This window comes from Sciurus vulgaris (assembly GCF_902686455.1).
Source record: "Sciurus vulgaris genome assembly, chromosome: 18".
NCBI lineage: Eukaryota > Metazoa > Chordata > Mammalia > Rodentia > Sciuridae > Sciurus > Sciurus vulgaris.
In genome coordinates this window covers 21,193,993-21,214,878 of record NC_136479.1, presented here as the reverse complement: position 1 = coordinate 21,214,878, position 20,886 = coordinate 21,193,993, and the positions used below count along the sequence as shown (strand labels likewise).

At 54.7% G+C, this 20,886-nt stretch overlaps 1 protein-coding gene across 3 annotated transcripts in view; it reads right to left on the bottom strand.

The window, feature by feature from the left end:
* SBK1 (SH3 domain binding kinase 1) overlaps positions 1–20,886 on the bottom strand; it is a 51,356-nt gene that overhangs the window by 11,399 nt on the left and 19,071 nt on the right. For 2 of the 3 annotated variants that reach the window (XR_013760752.1, XM_079121450.1), the window contains exon 1: positions 11,972–12,805. The exons of the other annotated variant lie outside the window; for it this stretch is intronic. The gene's annotated coding sequence lies outside the window, so the exon portion shown is untranslated. Of the gene's footprint in view, positions 1–11,971; positions 12,806–20,886 lie in introns of those variants that run through there. 3 annotated transcript variants of the gene reach the window in all.

Sequence of the window (20,886 nt, the reverse complement as noted above, 5' to 3'; positions counted from 1 at the left end):
CTGACCGGGATTACCTGTCCGCACTGTTCTGTGCCCCAGAAGTGAACTGCCGGGTCAGTCGGAGACCCGGGCTGACTTATTGCAGCAACCGGCACTGCTCCAATCCAAGCAAGGGTTATGTAGCCAGTAAGCAAAAGAGGTGCGATTTGGACCTCCGTGCGTTCAAATGCCTGGAACGTAGCCAGAGGTTACGACAGTGACAACACTGAGACCAAGTGACAAGAATCTAACTGTGGGGGTGGGTGTAGAGTCTGTGGAGAAGAGAGCCGCTCTACCCTGCTTTATAGGAGACTAACACTAGCCAAATATTTACTGAGCATTTACCACATGCTGGGTGCAGTGCTAACCATGGTGGGCTGCATCCCTTCATGATCACCGTCCTGGGAGGTAGATGCTGGCTGTTGCTATCCTTGTTTCCAGACAGGGGCACGACTGTGGCTTCAATGTCCCTTCTAAAACCCATGTTGAGATTTAATTAAGGGGTGGGATTGGGGCTGGGGAGATAGCTCAGCTGGTAGAGGGCTTGCCTTGCAAGCACAAGGCCCTGCATTCGATCCTCAGCACCGCAAAAAAAAAAAAAAAAAAAAAAAAAAGGGGTGGGATTGCAAGAGCTGGTTAGGACATAATGGTTGTGTCCTCATGAATGGGCTAATGCTATTCCTATGGGGACATGTTCCTTATGAAAGGCTGAGTCCAGTCCCCCTTGCCCTCTCCTCCTGTCCTGATGCCTTCCACTGTGGGATAGCTCAGCAAGAAGGCCCTTCCCAGATGCCAGCGCCTTGACCTCGGACTTCCAAGCCTCCGGGATTGTGAGGGATAACAGTCTGCTCATTATTAATTACCCAGTCTGTGGTCCTGTCCTGTTATAGTAGCCCTAAGTGGCCTAAGACTGCTACTGAGGAGTTCGTAATTAGCAGAGCTGTGATTTGAACTCCGCTGGGAGGCTGCAGACCCCAGGCTGTCACACTCCGTGTCCTGTGAGGCTCCTGAAGCCAGACCCAGGCAGAGCAACTCAAAATAAGACTTGGCAGGAAGAAAGTGTGTTACCCATCACTGGGGTGCAGTGGGTTGGAAGCCCATCTACTGGGGACTCAGTGGGGATGAGGCTGGACCAAGCGATGCCAGCCAGGTCATTCTGATTCTCACACAAGGATCCTAAGATCCTCTGTTCCTATGCCCAGTTCCCCTCCCCTAGGTCCTGAGAATGGGCAGACACTAAGGGTACCCTAACAAAGGCCAGGCTGGGGAGGATGCCATGGGCTGGACCCTTGTCCCTGGGTAGGTCGCCTCCCTTCTCTGGGTTAGTATTATCATTCAAAGATCGTGTGAAGAGGCAGCCCTGTGCTGGAACTCCCGGCACCGAGGACCTGTGACTTCGCCTGCTTCACAGTGCGTCTCTGAAAGCGAGGGGCAGGAGCTGCGCTCCCTGGGCCTGCACAACTGAGCCAGCTGAACACCTTCTTTGTCCTCTCACCTGCCTCCAGGCTCCTCCCTCTGATCCTGCTCATCTCTACAGTCAAAGCACTTGTCTGCAGAGCAGGTCTGGCCCCGTCCAGGCCCCGACACTCATTTTCACTGGTTTCTTGAATAAGCATGGGCTTTTCCTTTGGCTCGACGGGAACTCTCCTTTCTTTGGTGATGGCCTCTCTCTGCCCGTGTGGTTCAGGAGGGTAGGCTCCCTCTGGGGTTCAGGATTCATCCTATCTGCCTGAGATGGATATGTGACCGAACATGACCTGCTGAGGTCAAGTGCTAGGACTTCTGCTATAGCTCAGCACAGAGGCACCCTCTCGCCCTGGGCTGCAAAGCTGGAGGACAGGGGTCTGCAGCTGCTGGGGGCTGCCTGCCACCACAAGCGGGTAAGTCTGCCTGACCATGAGGCCATAAAGAGATAAGCAGAGAGGAAAGATGGAGGGATTTCTGGTGACTTGGAGCCAATTACGCTCCTGAACATTTACTTCATGAATCATTGTATTTCCTTTTTGGCTGAATGGAGCCTGCCTGCGTTGGGTTTTAGAACCCCCAACCTAAAGAGTCCAGAAAAGTGTAGGTACAATCCAGCAAGAAGCCCAGGAGCTCCTTGAAAGCAAGCCCCTGCCCCCATCAGCCAGCTATTCCCAGCACTTGGCCAGGATGTGACAAATGCGAGCTGAATAATTCTGTGCGTGTTTGGGAAGTTGTAACTTTTTATATCTTGGCTTTTCGGAATGTGACCCTGCAGGCACATAATTATTTTTCCAGGGGCGGCGTGAGGGATCTTTAGGTCCATTTCACAGACACAGAGACTGAGGGCTAGAAGGGAACAGTGCTGTGCTCAGTCACTTAGAAAGTCAGTGGCAGGGCCGGGCAAGAAGCCAGAACCACCACAGGACAAGGTGCTGTCCCCTCTGACAGCCCAGTCCCAGCCCCCCACACAGCACAGATGGGAGCAGCTGTGAGTGGCACCAGCCACTGCACAGAAAGGCTGGCAGGGCTGAGACGGATGGTGACAGCCACAGAGAGGAAAGTGACAGATAGCTAATGACCAGGGAAGCCCTGTCGAGTGCCAAGTGCCTCGTGTCATGAACTCATCTCATTCTTACACCATCCCTTGACATGGGAACTAGTATTACTCCCAAATTACAGATGAGGAAACAGAGGCATGTCCCTTGATCAAGATCATCTCATCCAGGAAGCGACAGAGCCAAGACTCAAATCAGGCATCATTAGGCACATCCAGAAGCCTACCCACTAGGCTTACTGTCTCTAAAACCATGGAGTGAACGTCACCATTTATGTTGCCAACTTCCTATCCACTGCAACCCCATTTTACGGATGAGGACACTGAGGCCCAGAGGGGAGAGGCAACTCACCCAAATTCCATCCGTTCCCCTTCTTAGCCCTTGGTCTCTGGTTTCCAGCCCCAGGTCCCCCTCCAGCCCCACGGCATTCAGCACCACGGGTATGGACAGCGCCAGGCAGGCCCAGCCCCAAAGTGCAAGACCGGTGGCGTCCCTTGAGGATCATGAGCCAGACGTGGGAGGGCTGCTGCGAGTAGGGAGCGGGCCTGTGGCTGGACAGGGCACGCTGGGTACGCTGGGTACGCTGCCCTTTATCTAACTGAGCTCCCACTGAAAGACACTTGGTCAGGCCCGACATTTTGCTACTCACTATAAACCAATGGCCTGCACACAAGTCATTTTCCAGGTATCTCTGTATGGTAAGTTCTAGAAACAGGGCTATTGGGTTGAAGGCCAGGTGTGTCTGGGGTACCTGGAGGTGCCCGACCCCCCTGCTGGGAGCTGTGCCATTGTGCCCCTGGCCCCCATGTAGTAGCGGGCTGCTTCTTGGAGGAACACACTGCTGCCACCAGCCCCTTCATCCTCTCTGGGCCTCCACGTCACTTTGGAATGAGGTCGGGCAGTTCCAAGTGGTGAGTGCTACCTTGAAGCAGGGAAAGGCTTCTCGTTTGGATAAAGTCCTTGAGAATCCATGAGACCACTGTGGCGCCCACTTGGTCACTCACCACTCATGCCCACTGGCCGAGCCAGCAGTGGCTCTCGGCCGCCACAGTTAATTTCCCAACTGGCCTTCTAGCCCCCAGAGCCTGTTGTTGTCACAGCAGCCAAGGAGCGCCACATCTCTCCCAGGCTCAGTACCTCCCTTGGCTCCCACTGCATTCCAAGGTCCTCTGATGCCAATTTGCCCCTGACCTGTTCTCTTCCCGGCCCTTCCTGCTCAATACGACGGTCTCCCTGCTGTTCCAGGCATGTTGGGTCCTGCCTGGGGCTGGTCCCTCTGCCTGGAGAGCTCTTCCCTGAGGGCCACGTGGCTCAGCTCCTTTTCCCCACACTCTGCTCAGGGGACACCCTGTTGACCAGGGCTGCCCTCCAGACCCCCAGACCCTGCTCTCCTTTTCCCCAGCAGAATGCATCATTTTCAAATGCATTATATAATTTACTGATGTACAACAACTACTGTGTGTCTTTCTCCCACTGGATCTTAAGCACCTAGAGGGCAGGAATTTGCCATCCAGTGTGGGTCACTGCTGCACCTGGGGGCTGACACGGTGCCTGGCAGATTTGAGGGAATGAGCCACTGAATCTCAGAAGTGCTGTAGGAAGGTGACCTCCTCAGGGACAACCCTGAGGGGCCTGGGGAGTAAAAGGAGCCAGGTGTGCTGGGGAGCAGGGAGACCAGGGGACAGTGACAAACAGGTCGCATTACTGCTTCCACCCAGGCACAGGACGGGGTCCCCAAGAGGGGCAGACAAGAGCGACTTGCCCAGCAGCTGCCTGAATTCCCACAGTGGGCCAGCTTGAGCTGAGGAAGTGAAGCCCCCTCTCTGGGTCCCCAAAACAGGTCTCCCTTGGAGGTCTCCCGGGCTGCCTGACTTTAACACTTTCCCTGAAAGATGTCCCTGCCCCTCATGTTAGTTTACCCCAGTGCAGAAAGCCATCAGCACGTGGACTCTCCCCGTCACTGCCAGGGAGAGGGGGACCTACAGCCAGGCTCTCTGGACCCTGAGGGAGGCTGGCAAGGTGCTTAGAGAGGCTCTGGCTCTGCCACTGCTCCCCAGGCAGCCCGGCCACCCCTCTTCCGTTTCCAATCTATGAAAGACTAATCTAGCGGTTCTTACCCTTCAGGATCAGGACCCTCTTCCCTGAGAAATGTCCCCATGCAGCAGTGCCCACTTCTATATATGAAACCAGAGGACAGGGCCCCAAGGTGCCCACAGACTCTAGACGAGACCCTTGCTTCCCCAAGGTTCTTTGACATAGGTATAGACCCTATCGAACATTCTATTCTGGTTCGAAAGGAAGAAGAGGACAATGTTCTCAAATCTCTTCCTTGTCTTCCATTCAGGGTGCAAACTGTGGCTCTGTCTCTTCTTAGCAGTGTGACCTTGGGCAGGTTGTGCACCTGCCTAAGACCCAGCTTGCCCAGCACTGCGACAGAGCTGCCCAGTGAACATGGTGGGCTGCAGCAGAACAAAAGGAGCATTTTGCAGACGCTCGGAGGGGCCTGGGAGCTGGTTCTGCGGCTGCTGCTGCAGGTGCTCTTGGTTTTCTACTCTGTCCCTGAGGCCATCTGGGCTTCCTAAATCTCACCCTGAACCCACTCCAGCCAGAAGGAACTATGATCATTTGACCTACCTCTCCCATTTCCCAGATGAGGAAACCGAGTGGAGCTGGGAGTGTTCGAGACCCAGTCTCAAGCCGGACCACACATGGCTCCTCTCTGCCCTCCCACCAGGAGCAGCCCGGGGTTCCCTGTGCAGTGTGTGGGGCTCCAGGTTTGGCTCCAGCCTCAGCCTCCCCTGCCCTCCCCTCCCAGCTGGTGCACAGTCTGCCCCTTCCCTGGGGCACAGCCTTGGTGGCTATTAATAGTCTGTGACACTGCCAGCCTGCAGCTGGTACCCAGAGCTGAACGGGCTGCTTAGCCTCTTTTGGCCCCAGGGGAGGTAGGAGGCCGGGGGGCCTCATCCTCCAGTTACTTGAGGGCCTGGAGCAGAGGCAGCCCCTGGGGCTGTGGGATGCGGTTTTCTCAGCCTTAGTGCCTGGATGAGGTGGGCAGCCCAGGCCTTGGGGGAATGGGGCAGAACGCAGAGGGCTTGTGGTCCCCGCCACTGCCTGGCGGGGCAGGGGCCTTGGCTGCATGACTGCTAGAGAGATGGCAGGAACTCCCAGACGTGGGCCTTCCCTGGCCATGGCCCTCACCCCTGCCCTCCCCTGTGCTCCTGCAGAAAGGGAATGGGGGATGGGGGATGGGGGGGTGGTCTCCCCCAGCAGGCTGTGGTCTGGGCTTGGACACCACCATGCCGGGCCATGAGGCTGAGGGCAGATCTCTCTCTCTCTGTGCCTTCTTTTCCTTGTCAGTCCAATGAGCATAATAATGATGCAGGTTCAAATAGTTAATAACAGCCAACGCTATGAGCCACTTAAAGCAAAGTGCTCTGTATACATATTGACTCACTTAAACCTTACAACAACCTTAGGAGAAGCTATTTATTATTCCCATTATATCCCTTCCAGCTAAGGAAACCGAGCAACCAGAGAAGGAAAGATTAAGTGACGTGTCCTGGGTCACACTGCTAGGAAGGGCCTTAGAGATTATCTGTCTGGCACCAGATCATTCAGTAAATATTTGTTGAGTGTCTGCTGTGTGCTGTTCTTGGACCTGGAAGACATCAGTGAGCCAGGAGAACAGTCTTGCGTGCAAGGAGCTTATGTTCTCATTTGGTGGCAGACGAGGAAGAGCCGGGCACAGTGGACAGACCTGTAATCCCAGCAATTTAGGAGGCTGAAGCAGGAGGGTCTCAAGTTCAAGGCCAGCCTCAGCAACTTGGCGAGACTGTCTCAGAATAAAATAAGGCTGGTGATTTAGCTCAGTGCTAGAACATCCCTGGGTTCAATCCCCAGTACCACATTTTTTTTTTTTTAAAGGTAGGTAAAAGATAATGTCAGCAGGGAGACACTCTGGGGGAAACTCAAGGCAGGACAGGGAAGGACACCATAGATAGGTGGTCACGAGGCCTTGCTGAGAGGCCGCAGCACGTGGATACAGAGCTGAGAGCTCTCCTGACTGCAGCGTGGGGAGGTCAGTGGTGGCCGTGTAGGCGTGCTCAGGGACAGGACTGCCCAGGGGTGGGTAAGGGGACAGGGGTAGCACCTGAGGGTGGAGGTGGAGGGGGTGGCTGTTGTCATGTAGGGCTTCAAAGACCACAACAGATTTGGTTTTCACTCTCAGTGAGATGCACTCTAAATCCTAGGCTTGAGCAAGCCCATCCTGAAGCCAACCCACATGCCAGTCCTGACTGGTAAAGGCACACCACAGTGACCTGGGTCTTGAACTCTTGCACTCAGAGACTCCCCAGGATCCAGCCAGAACAGAGACTCCTCCCTGCCCCACAATATGTTAAGAATGTGGCCAAACCCAGGCTAGGCCCTGCTGGGTCCTCCTGACAGGCCATGCTTTGTGGACTGTGCATGAATGGTGGAGTAATCTTCCCTGAACTGCAGATATGGGGACTTGAATAAAGCCCTGTCTCTGACCCTGAGCCTCCATTTTTCCACCTCTAAAAGCGGGGCTGGTGTTCTCTTTCTGCTCAGGGCTTCTGGGTACTAATATTAACAGCAAAACTTTGGTAGACACGAGGTGCCATTCACAGCACTTTACAAACATTCATTCCCTTAAACCTCAGGATGGCCCTACAAGACAGGTACTGGTATCACCCCCTTTTAAATAGACAGGGATCTGTGGCACAGAGAGGTTAGGCACCTTACCCAAAGCCACACAGCTAGGCCTGGAATGCTTTTTACCACTAAACTAAGTCAACCACAGGCCTCACGGCTCCTTTCTGGAGACACCTGGGGTCAGGGCTAGCGGGCACCTGAGCTTCCAGGCTGGGAGGGTCCTCTCTCTGCAAGGTCTTGGCTCAGAGTCAGAAGCCCTATATTCAGGGACAGCTAAGGGCCTTTCTACTATGGCGGAGGATGCTCACAGAACCAGGGACGCTGCCTTAGAGGGAGAGGGAGCTGGGGCCGTGCCGTCTCTGGGCCAGCCTCTCTGGGGCCTAACTAAGAGGAGGAGGAGTGGCTCTGTCCTGTCCAGACCCACCCTGGGGTCTCCCAGTCCCAGGGGCCATCCCAACATCCAGAGGCAGTTGGAACAGTCTCTGCCCCTCCTGTGACTGCTTCAAGCTTCAGGGAAGGACAGCTACTGCAGCGGGAAGTCAGTGGTCCCGGGCCTTGGGCCAGCTCACGTACACACCCAGCAGGGTACAACAGAAACAAGAGCACTGTTCAAGCAGGGGACACCTGCAGCTCTCAGGCCTCACCTGCGGCACCACTGAGTTCTCATGCCCACGGCCTGAGTGCCCCCATTCCACACCGGAAGGGAATGCTCGGAGGATGAGTGACTCGCCCAAGGTCACCAGCCAGGCGGTGACCTCCTGGGCTCCGAGGCCTGCTTGAGGGTAGGGGGCGCTCCACGGGGGACTAAATGAGAAGACGCCCTCCGGGCCTGGCACAGTGCGCTCAGCATGGAAAATCCTTCACTGCTTCCTTCCAGCCCCGACAATGACAGGGTTCCCAGGTGGGGCTGAGCTGGGAGTCTGCACCAGTCCTCCCTCCAGGTATGGCCAAGCTATGGCGTGGATGGGGCAGGGGGCAGGCAGGAGAGGCGGCTGTGGCCCTTCCAGGTCTAGCTGCTGCTACTTCCTGAGATCCAGGAGGAGCAGGGGAGGGATTGGGGGGCCTGGAGGAGGTGCTGGTCCTGGTTCTGGCCTTGGGCCCATCTGCCTGGGGCAGAAGCCTCCGGCAGTCACTCCAGTAGAATGCCCGGCAGCCCTTGCCTGGACAGCAGAGGCTGGGGGTGAAGAGGGCCTTATCTAGGGAACTAGGGTTGGGCCACCTGGACCCTGCTCCTTAGGCTGAGCTCCAGGACAAGGTCCAGAGAACCCCCAGACCCTCAGCCTTGAACCCCATCCCCACCCCATGCACCCCAGAGCAGAACAAGGTGTTCTTAAGCACTATACGTTACTCTCGAAGATGCCTACCCTCTGTTAGGAACAGCACCAAGAGCCTTTTGCCTCCCTGGACCAGCCCAAGGAAGCATGACCTCCAGGCTTAGCCACCCTATCACCGAGGCCCCTTTGAAAAAGTGCCAACAGTTTCTGAGCATTTTTTACAGGGCAGATCCGGTCCTCAGCCCTCTTCATGATTTCACTCACTTAATCCCCCAGATGGCCCTATGTGTAAGTATTATCCCTATCTCACACATAAGTAAAACGAGGCCCAGAAAGGTTAAGTGACTTGCTGAAGGTCACACAACAGCCAGATGAGGTGCAAACCCAGAGTCCAGAGCCTGTGCTCTCAACCACAGTGCTCTGCCATCTACTTTGACCTCGGGCTGCTGTAGACCTTTGTCCTGGAAGATGGCACACTTCCTTCCAGGGCCACGTCCAGTGGCTGGGGCCCAGTGCTGGCCCCTGGCCCATCTACTTGGCAACATCCATCAGTTTCATTAACGTTTAGGGAATGCTGGGTGTTTGAGCAACTGCTGCGTCCAGGCAGCCTCCTGCCTGCCTGAAACTTAGATCTCAGTCTTAGGAAGTCAGAATGGGAGGAAGCTTATAGCTAACGGAACTTCTGTTTAATTTTCTCTGGACAGATGGGTAAACGGAGGCCTAGAGAGAAGCCTTCCTCTGAGAATCCTTGGCAAGACCTGGATCTAGAACCTTGGACTTTTGCTCCAGGGCAAGTGACACAAAATAAACAGATTTAGATGGCTGATGCCTCTAGCTCAGGGGTGGCAGCGTGAGATGCGACCAGAGCAGGGAGGCTCACTTTATGCTGAGCCCTAAAGACCCCAGATGGTCACTGCTCTGTGCAGATGCCAACCTGTGCAGGTGGAGGCAGGGGACACACGTGTGCAGAGGACACACAGAAGAAGGTCTCCTGCTGAGCAAACATTTCTCGAGCCTCTGCCCTGGGCCTTCAGACCTGGATGCCAGCAGCAGCCGCCAGCAGGTCACATAGATGAGTGAACAGGCCGGGGGCGTTCTGCGGGGCCACATGCCCGGTGCAAACAAAGTGGCCATTCTTTAGCTCCGGCATAGGGTTGCCACATCACATCTTCGGGAGGACCCCCAATCAGTATTTGAGTATGAAACCTTCCATTTTTTTTTTAAAGCACTGATAGCAAATGCAATCATGTAAAATACACCAGATCCACTCAATGCTTCTATAAGCTGTAGCTGACAACACATGCTGGACCATATGCTGGGCTCTGCCTTGACAAGGGACAAGACAGCACTGTCTCCTGGAGGTCAGAGTCTGGCTGTGCCAAGGAACTTTCACAGCACATGCAGACCCATGCCAAGGTCTCCAAGCCACCGATCCACCAACCAATCAAATTCAGCTCTTTACGATGTGCCAGCCCAGGTCAGGTCAAAAGGGGAGGTGGAGGCAGAAGCTGCCCCCAGGCCATTCTAGAGTGGGACTCTAGGCCAGGAGCACAGCATGGGACAGAGAAAACCAATTAGAAAACATGGAGGAGATGGGCTAGGAGAGGGAAGGCCAAGGAGTAAGACTGTGTCCCAGAGGTGGTTCAGGGCCAGACTGCAGCGGCCTGGACTCCTCAGCCACTTTATTCTGGACTCAGTGGGGAGCCACTGCAGACTGGAGAGGCGGGGAGGTCTTCCTCCCTGTCCTCCTCTGGCCTAGTGGTTCCCCTGGTCAATGACTCCGGTCTCCACCCTGCTTGCTCTGGTTCCACTCCCTGGCTGTGAGTGTGTGGCGAGGGCCCCAACCCACCAGGGCAGACGAACTTCTTCCCGGATGCTTAGGACACACCTGGACACTTCTCACGGTCCAACTTCTATCTACAACTGCCCGGCTGGCTGCAGAGAGAGTGGCTTGCTCTCTGTCACCCTCTCTGGGAAATGCCACATGCTTGCCCAAGGTCACACAGTCTTCAGGGCAGCTGCCTCTCCCCAGCCTGTGCTAAGGGTGGCTGCCTCAGCTGTCCTTGAATTTGCACGAGGGGCTGCAAGCAGTCCCCAGACTCCGCTTCTTCAGGTCTCATCCTTCCTTACCCTCAAGTCCAGGCCAGCAGCAGGTGTGCGGGGTGGGGAAGCAGGAGGGGCACCGATAGTGTGGAGGGGGAGAAGATGCATAAACCGCTCAGGCTCAGGGTCCCCACGTCTGCAGAAGCAGGGGGGTCAAGGTGCCTCAGGTTTGGGGTCAAGAACTGATCAACTGGAAATGATGACAGTGAGGGCCACCTCACTGTCCAGCTTAGTGTGGCTTAAGCAAACTGCCCAGGGGTCTGATCAGGAACAGGAGCAGCCCAGGAGAGATCAGGATGAAGGGGGAAAGGCCCTGACTCTAGTGCACGGTGCACAGGTGCCAGCTTAAGGTTCAAATGAGTCTATAAACAAAGGAGCTACTCGGGGGGCGCCGGGTACCCAGGGTCCTACCTGCACCTATCATCTGGGTTTGCAACCAATGCCTGCCTGCAGAGGGCTCCAAGAGAAGAGACTGGGGGAATCCCAGCAGCCCAGAGTGTTCTCTGGCATGGTCCAGCCCCTGCTCAGGATCTCCCATCCAGAATTTCAGGGGGGCTCCCCACTTCCCCATGAGTTGCAGGGCCTGGGGTTCAGGACCACCTAGGCGGAGCCAGGGGATGCTTTGCAGACTGCCTGGAAATCTAAATCAAGAAACTGGAATGGCCTCTTGGCTGTCTAGGACACACTGACCCAATCCTAGGCTTAGCCCTGGGTGTTTTGGAGGTCAGGAGAGGAGGAACTTGGGTTTACAGTCCCTGGGACATATGGGGACAGAAAAGTGCTCTGACCTGAAAGGGCTTCTTCATCTAGACTACCTCTCCTCCCCAGAGATAAGCCTCACTTTGGGGAGGGCTTGCCCCCTCCCTGTCCTGCAGGGAGTGGCCTGAGTGGTGGGCAGGGATTCCCACTCCTTCTCTCAAACACACCCCTTCCCTGCTCTCTCAGACAAAGACACCACCGAAGCCACAGTCATCACTGAGCCACAAGCTGCAGGCCCCCTCACCTGTGGACACCCCCATATTTTCTCCTCTCAGGGGACTTCACTTGAGAACTGAGGCTGGCCTTGGGGGAGTGGGGGGTATATGCACCCAGGACCTAGGAACCAGTGCTCCAGGCTCAGGATTTTGAGGAGACTCTCCACCCACTGCCCTCCTCTCCACGCACAAGGGGCTGCATCACCACTCCCTCCTGGGGCCCGGGAGCAGCGCCCAAACCTCAGGGTTAGGGTGTGGGGTGGGGGAAGGGAGGGGAGGAGGGGGCGGCTCCTCCAAGCGAGACACAAAGAGACGTCCTTCAGCCTTGGCTCCATGGCGACGCTGGGGAGGGGGAGCGCGCACCCAATACTTCCTTTCCCACCTGCAGGGATCCAGGGACCTCGGGGGCCACTCACCTGCCGCCCCTCACCTGGGTCCGACTTACCTGGGCTGGGGCCGCGGGGACGCCGCGGCAGGGGGCCTGGGCGCCGTCTCGATCTCGATCAGCCCGGCCCCGGGGGCTCAGGGCGCCACAATCATGGGCCGGGATGCGAAGGGTGCCGTCAGGGGCTCAGTCGCCCCGGTCCCGGAGCTTTGCGGGGGGTGGGGGGTCCCCGAGGCTTCTTGCTGGTGAGGGTTCCTAGATCTGGGATTTCTGTGTACCGGAGCTGGGGGGGATTAGGATCCCCTAATCTAGGGGAGTTCTGAGCTGGGTCTTCGTATCTTGAGGTGTGGAGTTGCAAGATCAGGGTCTTGGGAGGGGTTCCAGCAATCCCGTTCCGGGAGCACTGCGTTCTAGGTCTTGGGGGGCCCAGACCGAAGAGGGGGAGTCTCCGCGGAGCCGCAGGGAGATCTGTCTTCGGAATACAGAGGAAGTCTCCGCTCTCCCCCGCTGGGAAGTCGCTCGGCGTTGGATCTGGGGGGCCCCCGCTTCCTGGGGTTCGCTGGATGCCGGATGACGGGGGGATCCCCGCGCTCCGCCGCTGCGGGGCTTGCAGGGTCCCGGTCACCGGCAGGCGCTGGGAGGACGCCCCTCAGCCGCTGGGGGGCTCCGTCGCCGCCGCTACGAGCAGCCCGGCCCTGCGGTCCCGAACCCCGGCCTGGCCCGGGCTCCGGCTGCGGATCCGGCTCGCGCTCCGCCTGGCGCTCGGGCCCCAGCGCCGGTGCCCGCCCGGGCTGCGCTCCATCGCGGCATCGCGGCTCCGCCCTCCCGCCGGCGCGCACCTGCCCGCCCGGCCCGCGGCTCCGCCCTCCGGCTCGCGCGCCGCCGCCCGCCCCTTTGTCCGCCCCGCTCGGCGCGCGCGCTCGCGCACGCGCACTCCCCTCGCGCGCGCCCGCCCGCCCGCCGCGCGCTGCGGGGCGCAGAGGCTCCCCGTCCGGGGAGCGGCGCGGCGCCCCCACCCGCCTTCCGGCCGCGCTGGGTCCTAGCGCCCGTGGGCTCCCTCCCCATCCTCCCAACCCGCCTTTTCTAGGTCAGAGCCCACGAGGGGGCGAGAACGAGGTTACAAAGCACTCGGGGGAGTCTCACAGGGTCACCTGGTCCAGCTGCCTGGACCCCGAGGGACCAGACTGCCCCAGACTGTCCCAGTCAGTGCTTGTGGGGCGGAGCCTGGGTCTGTTTCAAGAAGGGAAAACAAATCCGAGTTCTCCAATTCGATAATTCACTCAGTCGTCTGTCTGTCCATCCGCCTGTCTGCCCATCTATCTAGCCATGCACCCAATCATCCTCTATCCATCCATCCCCCCACATCCGATTTCTAGCGAGACCTCAGAGAACAGTCTGCTCAGGGATGAGGTCTTAAACCAGGGTCTTGGGCTGTGGACAGCTCAGGTGCCGCGACCCCTGCTGTAAACCGGCGGTGACTAGTCAAGGAATGCAGTTGGGGTGACCGGGGCTTGGACAGAAGGGAAGAAAGGGGATTCCTGGCAGAGGTAGAGGTAGCAGCATGTGCAAAGCCACCCGGGTGTGAAGGAGCTTTGTCTGCATGATAACCGGAAATTGGTGGCCTGAATGGAAGTGGGGCGGATGAGGACAGAGATGAGATGGGGACAGTGCATCTTTCCAGGCCCTCGTCCCTCTCCCTCTCATCCTTGCAGCACATTCTGCTTTATGAGCAAGCCCCCAGCACCCCAGCCGCCTCCCCTATTTATTCTGTGCTTAGGAGTTTTTCTCGGCCCTTACCACTTTATTTCTAGAACTTTTAGATCCAGGGATTGAGAACTCAAGTACATAGGTCACATAAATGACTGGATAGGGGATGGGGATGTAGCTCAGTGGCAGAACACCTGTCTAGCATGCAGAAGGCCCTGGGTTCCATCCAGAACTGCAAAAAGGAACTGGGGTCTGGCAAAAGGCCAGGGAGCGGTGGCTATAATCTGAACTGGGATCCTCGGCTGCCTGTGGCCAGATGATATTTCAAGAAAAGCAGAAAATTCATATTCTAACATAAAATCTTCCAACTTTTAACTGTTTGTGGTGCATTCCCCAAATTCGGAAATACTGAATGGACCAGATGAACTACGCTTTGGAGACAAATCTGATCTACAAGTCTTTGGTTGGCAACCTCTACTATTGAAAATATTGCTCAGTACCTAACTTGTCTTTCTCCTGTCTCTTCTTACCTGCATGCTTCTAGAATGCAAGTCCTTTGTGGTCATCAGCTCCTTAAAATGCAAATTGAATTAAACTCCTCCCCTATATGAAATTTTCAGAACTCCCTGTTCCCTCCAGGATCAAATCTACCCTCGGAATCTTGGCGTTCAAAGCCCTTAGCATTTGAAGCCTGCCTGCCATTCCCCTGTTGAAGGAGCTTTCTCTTCTCCATTTAGCCTTGACCTCAGTAGCACTGTTCTGGAACATCTACTTTCTCTTCTTTTTGTACATTTGGTTTCCTTTATCTAGAACATTTTTCTCTTCTTTGTTTTCCAAACAAATTATCCTCCCAAATAATTCCTCTGTGGCGGTTCTTCCCCCCATCCCTCTTCTTGTCCTACCTGTGTCAAATTCTACCCTGGCTTGGTTCTAATGCTCTCCAAGGAAGGCATCGGTGCCCCCCAAACTAATAAGGGTTTGAGTCATTGGGTACATACTAGAGAGGAACTGAAGAGGGAGGAATTTGGGAAAGAATGTCATCCTGTGTCTAACAACCAAGTCCCAGGACATTAGAGCTTCGAGAGTACTTTTTATACAGGAAACTGAGCCCTGGAGAAGGCAGGGGTAGACTCAGGCCTTGACATGCTCCCAGCCATGGTTACTGCTATTGTTTGGATCTTAAATCCCCCAAAGGCCATCAAAGGTTTGGTTCTAAGATTGGTGCAATTGGAAGGTGGCAGAAACCTTTTCTGTGAGGTCTAGTGGGAGATCTTAGGTAACTTGGGGAGTGCCTTTGAAGGGAATTGGGGGCCAGGAGGCTCTTCCTCTCTCTTCTCATTCCTAGCCATGTCAGGAAGAAGCTTCCTCTGCCACATCCTCCTGCCATGCTGTACTGCCTGCCTCACCATGGGCCCAAAAGCAACGAGGCCAAGAAAACATGGGCTGAAGCATCCAAAATGGTGAGCCAAAATAAACCTTTCCTCTTTATCAGTTGATCGTGTCAGGTATTGGACAACAACGGAATGCTGACTAACGCAGTTATCAAGGGCTAGCTGAGTCAAGGCCCCTTCTGCAGAAACCTTCCTTGATCCCTCACTTGGGGCTGTGATGACCCACAATGCAATTAGTAAAAGTTTGCCAAAATGCATTGTGGGAAATAAAACCCTGTCCTCCCACTCTGCAGAGCTGAGAGGGAGCGCCATAGCCAGGAGACACGGCAAGGGTCCCACCATATTTAAACTATGGCTGCTGCCAGGAAACTTTAGACTTTATGTGTTCTGCGGTCAACAGACAAGAAGAGGAGTCACTGTCCTGGCAGAAGAAGGCAGGCCACTTTCTAGAGTGGAAACAGACAGAGATACGAGTGAAATCTAAGGATTCGCTGCTTATGAGAACCAACGGTTTGGGTCCCTTAGGACTGAAGGTTGATATAGGAAGGTGGTAGAAACTTCTGGAATGGGTAGTGGAAGGGGAAGGAGTGAGTGTCCAGTTGGGTCCCCAGACAACTGCAGCAGTGGGGAGAGGAGGCGGTAGTTTATTCGACTAACTCTTCAAAGTTTCCTCTTACAAAGAGACTCACAGTGCAGTTCAGTGGCAGAGTACATGCCTCGCATGCGCAAGACCCTGGGTTCAATCTCTAGTACTACGAGGATCATGGGGTCCGAGAAACTGCTCTGCAGCACAAGGGGAGGAAGATGGCGACCATGAACTTGTGCCACTCAGACATCAGGAAAAGTCATGCACCAAGGTTAGTAGCTATGAAACCCATCTGTGGCTCACAAAAGAGGCTCCAGTTTGTTTCCCATGGACTGATACCAGCCAAGGAACAACAGCACACCTGTTACTTGGAGACACAGACACCTGCTAATGAGCAGCCTTGAATCAAGGCCTCCCCCTTGGCTTTGTCAAAATGTCCTCAGCCCCGCAGCCTGAGTCCTTCTCTCTTCCAAGTGCTGAGTCTGGTGCAACCTGAGGGTTCTCCCAGTCCCCTCTAGCTCCTGCTCTTTCTCCAACAAATTGCTGACCCCACCCTGGCCTGCCTCTCAGAGGACTGAACCACACGACACATCTGGAGAGAGGAACTAAAGCAGCTGCTTGGGATGCTATGGGTCCTGGTCACTGACCACCTAGGGATAAACCATCTTGCCAGCTCCAAGCTGCTTCCCCAGCAATGCTGCCTTTCCAGGGGGTCTTCATGGGCATCATTTGGATAGCAGAACACAAAGATCAAACTTTGCCATGATTTCCACAGTCACATAGAAGAGAAGTTGGAAAACAGAGATCATCTCCATTCAGATTTTCTCTGTCCAGAGCCCACAACCCTTTACAGTGACGACACATTTGTATGCCCCTGGGAGGTTAGTGACTGCTTGCTTCAAGTAACCAGGAGGCCACAAACCCCAGGCACTTCTGATTATGATGCACCATCCCTATGGGCTGCATCTACAATTTTTATTTAGGTACAGGGAATTGAACCCAGGGACGCTTAACCACTGAGCCACACCCCCAGCCTTTCATATATATATATATATATATATATATATATATATATATATATTTTTTTTTTTTTTTTTTTTTTTTTTTTTTTTTTTAGAGACAGGGTCTTGCTAAGTTATTTAGGGCCTCCCTAAATTGCTGAGGCTGGCCTCATACTTGCGATCCTCCTGCTTCAGCCTCCTGAGCCGCTGGGATTATGGGCACATGCCACGGCACCCAGCTGTGGCTGCATTTTATATGCACTGATGTGGCGGAAGTTTCTGCACTGTTGGGGGTGGGGTGGGGAAGAAATTGCAGTCTTTCCCTGTCCACTAGAATCTGTACATGGTAACCTTTCAGATGGAGTTTGGGTTGTTCCAAGAGCTGTAGTAAAAGTGGTCCTTGAGGATATGGTACTGGCCATATTGATGGTCCCTATGCTGGGGAAATGATGGCATTTGGGGCTTTCCCCAGAGCATTCTGTGATGCTTCTTCTTCCTCACGACAGCCGTCTTGACAGAGGCATTCTTGACTGCTCATCTGCATGACCACAGTCTTGTCCAGGAAGAACCCCTGCCCCGAAATGGCCACCAGTACGCCAAAGACGTTGGTACTGGTGACCAGCCCACACAGCTTGATGGACCCTGGTAGCATTGGCCACTGGGTAGCTTTGAGAGCTGATCAGGTTTAAGATGACAGAAACGATAACATTTGGGGCCAGAGTACAGAAGCAGTTGACAGGCACAGGAGCATCCAGGGCCTCCAGAAGCTAGTTATTGCTGATTAGGCGAGCCAGGAAGTTCTCCAGAACCCGAGGGGGATCGGAGAGCGACAGCTCGGCAGGCCAGGATGTGCAGCAGCTGGAGGGGGCGAGTCTCCAGTCTCTTTTTGGAGAATGTCTTCTGAAGCGAGAGGCACAGTGTTCCAGAGACTGCCGACGAGCTCCCCCACCCCACGTGGAAATACAACTCTGTGACTGTGGGTGGCCAGCAGACTGCCGCTGTGATGGCGGTCAGAGCAAAAGACCTGCTTCTCTTTGGTGTCACCGACCTGCTGGGCTGAACTTGAAGTGGCTTTGAGTGGGGAATTCTGCTCCTTGCACTGAAGGTGTGCCAGGTCCTACGAGAAGAATATCTCTAAAATCATGACAGTGGCTGTTTCCGGGGATGGAACCCAGGAAATGGGATCGGGAGGGGGTGTGATGGGAATTCATCCTTCTCCGTCATGTTTCGTCTTTTTTTAGTAAAAATATCTGACACAAAGATGAGAAAATGTTAGCATTGATTCTCGTGGTAGCTGTGCACAGGTTTACACGGTCTTGTAATTTCCTTCACTTTTTTTTTTTTCCAAACAATTAAAAATTATTCAGTGGGAGTGTTTTTAAATGGGATCTTCTTTCTTTTCTTTCTTCTCTTCTCACGCACGCTAGACAAGTGCTCTGTCATTGAGCTACATCCTGAGCCTTTTTTATTTTGAGAGAGGGTCTCTCTAAGTTGCCGAGGCTGGCCTTGAACTTGCGATCCTCCTGCCTCAGCCTCCAGAGTCACTGGGATTACAGGTGTGTGCCACCATGCCCAGCTTCTTTCTTCTTCTTTTTCTCCTTCTCCTTTCCCTTTTCCTCCTCCTCCTCTTTCTCCTTCCTTACATTTTTGCAGTGCTGGGGATGGAACCCAGGATCCTGCACATGCAAGCATGCTACCATGGAGCTACACCCCCAGTCTTAAATGGGATCTTTTTAATTTTTTTTTTAGTTGTAGATGGACACAATACTTTTGTTTTATTTATTTATTTATTTATTTATTTATTTCTGTGGTGCTGAGCATCGAACCCAGTGCCTCACGTGTGCTAGGCAAATGCTCTACCACTGAGTTACAACCCCAAACCCTTAAATGGGATCTTAACAAGAAATGGGAAGAGAAGAAAGAACTTCTCCAGGATGGGATTCTGTTCTCTAAAGCAAGGTCCAAGATGATGTCATCCACCGCACTCTGAGAAGTGTGAGGATGGGCTATGGTTTGTGCCCTGGCTACGCCACCCTGACCTACTGCTCATGATGGTCCTGTGTCTCTGCGCTCCTTAGGGCTGGTGAGTGTGGCTCTTTCTCCAGGGAAGTTATAGAATGAGATCTGATAGGTCTTGACCTCTGCTGCCCTTGATCATTATGCCTCTGGACGCCAGGCAGGTTTTTGTTGTTGTTTTGTTTTTGTTTTTGTACCCGGAATTGAATTTGGGGGTGCTTAACCACCAAGTCACACCCCAGCTCTTTTTATGTTTTATTTAGAGACAGGGTCTGGATGAGATGCTTAGTGCCTTGCTGCTGAGGCTGGCTTTGAACGCGCGGTCCTCCTGCCTCAGCCTCCAGAGCCGCTGGGATTACAGGCCTGCACCACTGCTCCTGGCCAGGCAGGGCTTCTTGGAGCTGGTTCAGTCCCAGCTCTTTCCATGGGAGGGGTCACTGAAGTCACCCCAGAGAGCTGCAGACACCTGGCAGGATCCGAGAGCTGTCTAGCACACATCCCACGGGGTCTGGCTCTGATCACGTCCTAGTTTGGGTTTCTCAGAAAGAGACCCTGAGACAAGGAGTCAGGAGCAAGTCGTTTGATAGGTGAACCCAGGTAGGGGACAGGAATTCGGTGACGAGGGGGGGGTGTGTCCTCAAGCAAGTCTGCGCTGCAGGAAAAACGCAAGCAGGTCACTTGTGTGCTGGGGACCTCTCAGAGACCGTTTCCATCACGCTTCTGAGTTACCCGGTCCGAGGACAAGGGCTGGCGGGGCGCTGGGCGGGGCGGGACTGGAGCTGCTGGGCGGGGCTGCGGAAGCGGCGGAGCAGGCTGAAGCCAGAAGGCTCTGGAAAAGAGATGAGGATGCAGGCAAGTGGAAGTCGGGAAGCCGGCCAAGGATGTATGGGAGGGTGGGTCTGCCACAAACGCCCTGCGCTTGGAACAAGGCCCTAGACCTGCCACGACGTCTGCGGAGTGCCGGAGGCTCTTATTCAGCTCGTTCTCTGCTCTCTCTGCTAACAGAGCCCTGCTTTCCTTTGGGAATTTACACTCCCTGTCATAGCCCGCTGTACTCATTAGGGGTCCTGATAATAGGGGGCCCCACAGGGGGCTTACCTTCAACTCTAAGGCTGGTCTTGTGACCCAGCTCCCACCAATCAGTGGATAACATCCCCTGGGTAGAGCGATGGTTTCTGAGATGGGTCTGTGCCCCCAGTCGGGAGAATAGGATGGGTTCTCTCCATTGCACTGAAAGGTGGCAGGGTGTAGGCCTGGAGTTCCACCAGCAGGGAGAACCTCCCAGAGGAAGACGCCAACGCAGCAGATGGCAGAGCAGAGAGATGGAGACAGTCAGAAGGCTGACATTGCTTGTGCCCCTTGATCTAGCCATACCTGAAGACTTTTTAGTTCTGTGACCCAATAAATTCTTTTTTGTGTTTAAGTCAGAGACTTGGGTCTCTATTACTTATGACCCCAAGCTCGCTGCACTGGGTGTACATGCGGGTTTCTAAAGCATTTAAAAATGCAGGAATAAGTGAAACATTGGCTCATCTGCTCTGTATACTCACTATTCCCGCATTCTCTATTTCCTTAGCGTCTCAGGTTGTGTAAGGGGGTTTTTCAGAGGAAGCTCAGCCCGGCCAGGAAGAGGTCTGAGTCCTTGGAGTCCAGCTCCTGTCCCTACGGGTGGAGCTGGGTCTGGTCAGGGCTCAGCAGGCTGGACAGCTGCCGGGGCTGCCTGTGGAAGCTCCAAGAATCTCGGCACCAAGGCATGCGTGTGTTCAGAGGCACCCATGGTAGGAAGGTGCTGGGATAAAGATGGGCTAAACAGCCCGTCCTGGCCCGCGGGAGCTTCCAGTTGAGTGTTGGGGGAGACATACTTTCATCAGACCAAGACACACAAAATTGACCTTGACCAGGGTACCAAAGAGAGACAAAGGCTAAGGGCTTCCTGGAGGTGGAGGAAGTGATGGCTGCATTGAGATCTGCAGGGTGAGCGGGAGCACCATGGGCCAAGGCCCTACCAGTGCTCAGGCCCCTCTCACCTCTTCCCCCACAATGGGCTCTAAAGGCCATCTCTCCCCAGAGCCCAGTCCCTGCAATTGGAACATACTCTTTCTCCTTCCTGCCTTTGAGATCTTGCACTCCTCAACCCTGGAAAGTTCTACCTGATGTCTAACCTGCATCCTGCCTGCTGCCTGTGCCACCTACTGTCTTTGCATGGGTACTAGGGGAGATGATGGGCTGCTGAGCGCCTCTCTCCAAATGTTTTTTGAGTCATTTCTCAGGCAT